Here is a 6,891-nt window from a genome sequence, read left to right on the forward strand (position 1 = left end):
AGTATTTTTGAACTATAAATACTTGGCTTTGCAATTTTTCTCTCTTCTTCCTTGGTTTTTTATTGTTTCAGATCTGCATTTACTTTTTGGAACTTACAGTAGGCAAAAACATTTTTCATTCACAATGTTTGGTCGAGCATCCAAGTGAAGCAAAATCTTTCCCACTTAAAATCTACAAAATATAACCCGTCAATGTTAAGATCATATGTTTTCAACCATTTCCTACTTCCATATCAATGCATAAAAATGCAATAACCTTGGACTGCTGAAACATGTACCAATGCTATTGATCAGTTTCCTCTACGGACAAAATATGTGAAAGTTTAATGCAATAGAAATTAGGTGATATCATTCTGTGATAAAATAATTTGAAATATGCACCAACTATAACAAACAGTAACAACTAGAACAAAGAGAAACTGCTCTAAATTTGACAGATTTTGCATAAGAAAGGGACTAGAGAATAATAAATCATGAAAATGTACATCAGATACACAATTAAAATATCACAAAAAATCACAACTTCTTCATACAAAAGCTTACATAAATCAAGTATGGTATGCAACTGAGAATAGTTCCAACTTAGAATTTCACACTTTTTTCCAAACCACAGACCTAAACCATGACTTTTTTAAACTAGAAAATCTTAGTGAGAAGAAACACATGAAAGGTGCAACATCATAATATGGAACATTTTAAATTGAAGCGGTTTAAGAACAACAGTCCACTCACCTCTAGAATGCAAACGTTTGACTTGTGCACAATTTTGATCTTCTTGTCCTTTTAACTTGTTGTCTGGTTTGAATCAACGTACAAGACAATGCTGCTAGCAAGGATGACTTAAATGAATCACAAACCTAAGGATGAACCCAGAAGTCAGCTTGAGTGCATTATCGGCAAGCATGCAATTACTAGATAAAAGAAAAAACAAATCTATCATGACAACAAAGTTTAAGCTGAGAATAGTTCCAACTTAGAATTTCACACTTTTTTCCAAACCACAGACCTAAACCATGACTTTTTTAAACTAGAAAATCTTAGTGAGAAGAAACACATGAAAGGTGCAACATCATAATATGGAACATTTTAAAATGAAGCGGTTTAAGAACAACAGTCCACTCACCTCTAGAATGCAAACGTTTGACTTGTGCACAATTTTGATCTTCTTGTCCTTTTAACTTGTTGTCTGGTTTGAATCAACGTACAAGACAATGCTGCTAGCAAGGATGACTTAAATGAATCACAAACCTAAGGATGAACCCAGAAGTCAGCTTGAGTGCATTATCGGCAAGCATGCAATTACTAGATAAAAGAAAAAACAAATCTATCATGACAACAAAGTTCAAGCTCATGCTTAACTAGATGTAACAACAAAAGTGCAAGCTTATAAGCTCATAAAGAACAAAGCTTGAAATGGCAGGTAATGACAACATACCTTCACATAAGAAGCCATGAACATTAAGTTTTCAATGTTGCTTTGACTAATTTATATATTTCACAACCGACATGGATGAGAGAAGTTGCACCACACTCATTTATAGGAAAAAAGATGTCTTTGAGAAAGTGATGTGAGTGGATTACTTAAATAAATTGATACAAGATCTTAATGTAAGTCATAGAGAGTTGACACCTTGCAATACAATGAACCAAGAAGCCTCACTACAAGAAGAAGTGCCTATATCAGTAAAGGAAATCACTTCTGTAGATTCGAGCTTCATAGTCCATATTTTTTTATTGTATAGTGGTGCATATTTTCACCGCCAGAAAACATCTAGAATTTTCTAGCAAAAACACTAGAAATAGGAAAGTAACCAACCAAAGAAGAGTACAACAATCACAAAAGGAAGATCCATTTCTGTTTTCCATTAAATTTCTTCTGTCAATGGATTTTCTGATTGCCAAAATTTAATATCTGGAGATAAGCTGTATTTAACTTTATTGACAAATGGGTATCATTAAAAATTATTTTAATGACAAATTTTGCCTTGCTTGAATTGAACTCCTTAAACTTATTTTACATCTGTATTATACATTTATCATGAATAGTTATATATTTCAACCATATGTCTGGTTATTCAACACAAAACTGAAAGAACAAATATGATTGAACTGAATATCTCACAAGCACTGGCTACAATGGATTAAATTTTATTAACTAGGATTTCAGCAATTGCATTATCTTTGAGTACAAACATGTCATTTTCTTATTACAATAACTTGTAATTTGTCCATCTTGTTGTTAGATGAAAGTGCTTTATTTCTAGGCCGGTCTCCTTAAAAGAATTTCCATCTCTTTACACAATATCATGTCACTATCCCTTTTCAACAATTTAAAATCCCAACATCTACATACATTGTCTTTGGTAAGAGCTACTCCAAAGTCACTAATAGGTAGATGCTCTTTTGTGAGTAATAATGGGTTGTATAAGTTGGAAATGAAGACAAACAAAATAACAAGACCAAAAATATTATTGTACATCAATTTGCACAGAAATAATGTTTATTGATCATACAATGGAAACCCAAGAGACCAAGTTTTATAATGACCTTACCCGTAACCGTACCTTTAGTTCAAACATAGGGCAACATGTGTGATGCATAGTACATCAGATTTGTATTTATAATTGACGAATAACACAAACCTATCCTATGACACAATATAAAACAGCTAGCATAATTGGCGTCTGGCTGGACCTGCCCTAAGCAGATGTGTGCACTAGAGTGATGGGTGAGTGGGTGTACTATGCAAAACACACGTACTATGAGTAATAATAGCCCACAACCAAAAGATAAATATGAATGAATCCCAGCACAATAACTATACAAAAGAGCCTCGCCCTATATGGCTATATGTACACAAAACATGTCCATCAAAACAGGCAATGATTAGCATCAGTACACTGCCTAAGGATCACCCACTATCCCGATAACTTCAAGATCTCAAGGCCGTGCCTTTTTTAGGGTGACTATATGAAGCCAAATAACAATAAGGGTTAGAGATAGCGACGAGTATGACCTATCCCTAAGGCCGACACATACATCATTCATTCATATATAAATAGCATAAGTAGAACAATGGGAACACCAACATCCCAAGTATTCCATTTAAGCAAAAAATAGTTAACACAATATAAGGTGCACATTCAAACACATAACTCTGAGTACTGAGTGATGATGTAGCTTCTGAATGGAATGTGGAGCAAGGCTGAGCTCAACTATAGCTGCTGCAGTAGCACATCTTGTACTCTTGGGGACAGGCCCAGGCTCCTTGCTAGTAGCTGGGTGAGGAGCATTTCATAATATGGTCAGTTATTGGTAAGTCAGTTCTTGGAACCCGAGCCCTTGCCCTGCCCACTAACCCCTTTACAGTGGGCTCGATTGATATCCAATCAATATGGTTCACAAACAGTAAATCTGGCCCTTGGCCATTGCCCTATGTCCAGCTCTTGCTCAAGTTGTTATACCAGATCATTAATCAAGAATCAATAAAACATAACATCATGACAGCACATACTTACCTTATATATATATCAAACAGTTAGGCTCGTATGCCTGAAATTATAACCACGTAACCACAGCCAAGCCAGTCTATCTACATTGTATGCAGCCCATCAGGCCTCTTACACGTCAAGCACACGTGCATATCATAGTCATGCCATTTGTTTCCAATATCCACCTATCAGATATCCAACGTATACCCACATAACAAATCATAGTATGCAAAAGTTTGACAACAGATCACACAACAGATAAAATCTAAATTCCTACATTCTCTTAGAAGGATCATTAAGATATTTCCTGACGATACACTTTAGTAGTCAAACAATACCCACTGGTGTGTTCGGGGCTTAATAATGATTGCCTATTCGACTGATCCTAAAATCGTGTAGGCTAGAACAAAAACAACAAGATAATCATTCTGATGCACTCTTGTATGCACAAAAAAACCCCAACGAGACAATGTGTGCAGGCACACTTCATGAAATAAAAAAACATGATGATCTTACAACCAACAAGGGTGCTCAGCCACGTGTTGGCTGCGGCCTAGCTGGATATGCTACACCTTAGCTATGGCCTAGTCTGATCAATGCCGACCGGCCATGGGTAGCCCACCAGCCATTGACAAAATGGCTAGAACACTTCAAAGATTATCTGGGGTACATCTTTCGACATGCAGAATGCGTTCACAAGGTCAATTTCTTGAAAAACAAGCCCCTGAGGGCTATTCTACAAACTAGTCAATTGGGGGTTTGTAAAATATACCAATCCGTGTCGTTTTTCGTCAAACAATAGATGTCAATATGTAAAGCACTAGAAAAAGACACGATTTCTAGAATATAACATGAAAGTATGCATTAAACAAATCAAAATTAATTCTGAAAGTAAAAAGGGTAACCCCAGGGCACCATACCTGAAATAAACTAGTGTTTAAAGACTTAGCCTCCCAAAAACTGTTAGACAACTGCTCCTGTGATCACTAGCTTCTCCTCTCTTGGCCAAAAACCCCTTTCCTAACTCTCTCTTTCCCCCTTTCTCTCTCTCTTCCTCATGGTGAGGAATGGAGGTCACGCAAGTCGACCTCCCCTTAATAGTTTTAGTAATTTTTAATTATGGATTAGTTTAAATTAAACTTGAATTAATTAAGGTTAACCTATACTCAAGTCATGCTTAATTATATCCTAATTTCGTTTAAGATTACTAATTCCCTGGTTAACCAATTTAGTAACCTACCCACTATCTTATAGTTAAATTCCTTAAGAGTGCACGTTAGATAAGCAGCTCGCCAATTCTTAAAATTTGCATTAAATTTTTTTTCAAAATTCTTTAAAGAACTCAAACTTGCACAGATTAGTTCTTCACCACATGCAATCTAATTTCAGTATAGTTAGTGTCACTAAAGAACTGATGACAAGCTCTATTCATCGATTGCAGTCTCATTTATAGACTCTAGTATACAAGAAAGTTGGCTAATAAATTAGCAACCTACAACAAACAACTTAAAAATATAAAGACATGGGCTTGAAAACTACCTACAATGTGGGGCTTTTTATATTGCCTATCCTCATTTATAAAAATTTGTCCTCAAAATTTTCTAAGGGTGAACGAACAAGTAAGAGTATTGCAATTATATCTCAGCTTAGGCTCCCATGCGAACTCTATCGTGCCATGATGTTGTCATTCGACTTTGACAATCAGGATCATCTTCGTCCTTAACACCTGCTCTTGCTCATCCACCGTTCAAGAGCTTAACCTCTTAAGAGAGATCATCTTACACTTTGAGCTTCTCATAGCTGACCACTTAGCCCGGGTCAATTCCATATCATCGAATAATTGACATATGAAAAACATTATGTATCTGTGAGTATTGGGGAGGCAAAGCCAAACGGTAAGTAGTCTTGCCAATCCTCTTTAGTATCTCAAAACGTTCAATATATCATGGACTGAGCTTCCCCTTCTTCCCAAATTTAAAAGTGCTATTTGTTTACGAAATTGTCAAGAAAACGTGATATCTTCCTCAAAAACCACAAGTATGTATCAGCGGTTTGAGTACTGCTTCTAACGAATCTGTGCCACAATAAGTTCCTCTTTGATCATACATAGCTCCTCAGAATAATGTTGTAACACTAAAAGGTTCTTTGTTTGCTTGTCTCCAATATCATTCTAGTATACTTAAGAATGACATGGTGGACCATACAACACTCATAGGGTGCCATCTCAATGTTGGAGTGGTAATTGTTGTTATATGCAAACTCTATCAGCTTAACATGTTGATCTCAATCTCCTTTCTATACAAAGGAACAAGCTCAAAACATATCTTCAAGAGTCAAAATCATTCTCTCTCTCTACCCATTGGTTTAAGGATGGAATGTTGAACTCATATATAGTTAAGTCCTCAATGCTTGTTGTAGAGGTCTCTAGAATCATAAAGTAATAGATCTCAGTCTGATACAATGTTATGTGATGCTGCATGCAATCTGACTATCTCATTAATGTATAGATCAACCAATGAATCCACATAATGAAAGTCACATATCAACAATAAATGAGCTGACTTGGTCAATCTATTTACTATTACCAAAATGACATCATGTTGTCTCCTAGTTCTCGATAGTCCCATAATAAATTCCATGGTGATATCCTCTCATTTCTATTGTAGAATCATAAAAGGTTGTAATAAACTGCCTGACCTTATATGTTCCCCTTTAAGATGCTGACATATCATACATCTAGCCAAGGATTTCCAAATATCTCATCTTCAGGGTTTCCTCATTTGGCGCCCACAAATTACCCAAAAATCAGGCCCTTCCATTCAGGTCCATAGAGAAAGCTTGCTCTCCCGACTCACAATGAGTCTTCATCTGTGCATACTATAGACTCTCCTTATGTTTTTGCAGAACCAATTCTAATAAATCAGTTTGAATTGAAGCATAAGGGAAAACCACACCTCGATTATCAATAAACAGATGCCATGCTACCAAATCATATATAGTTTTCCTTATCTGATGATTTAAGCTATGTACAAGTGCCCTAGATTTGCGACTCAATGCATTTGCTACTATGTCAGCTTTTCCCAAGGTGATAAGCATGCATAAAATATAGTCCATTAGATACTCTAACCATACATAGCAAAAAGTTCCACCCCTTTTGCAGAACGAGATAAGTTAGAGATTTATGGGTATGCAGTGCCTATCTCCAAATCATGGGTAGGATAGTTCTGCTTGTGAAGTCTCAGTTGTCAAGAAGTGTAGGCGATAACGCGCTTGTGCTGCATCAATACCCCACCATATCCAAATATGAAAGTGTCAGTATAAACTACAAATCCCTCTGTGCCTGATGGTAGTAAAGCCAAAATAGGTGCTCCTATCAACCTCTTCTTCAACGTCTAAAAGT

The sequence above is a fragment of the Nymphaea colorata genome, chromosome 10 (genome assembly GCF_008831285.2).
Source record: "Nymphaea colorata isolate Beijing-Zhang1983 chromosome 10, ASM883128v2, whole genome shotgun sequence".
Taxonomy (NCBI): Eukaryota; Viridiplantae; Streptophyta; class Magnoliopsida; order Nymphaeales; family Nymphaeaceae; genus Nymphaea; species Nymphaea colorata.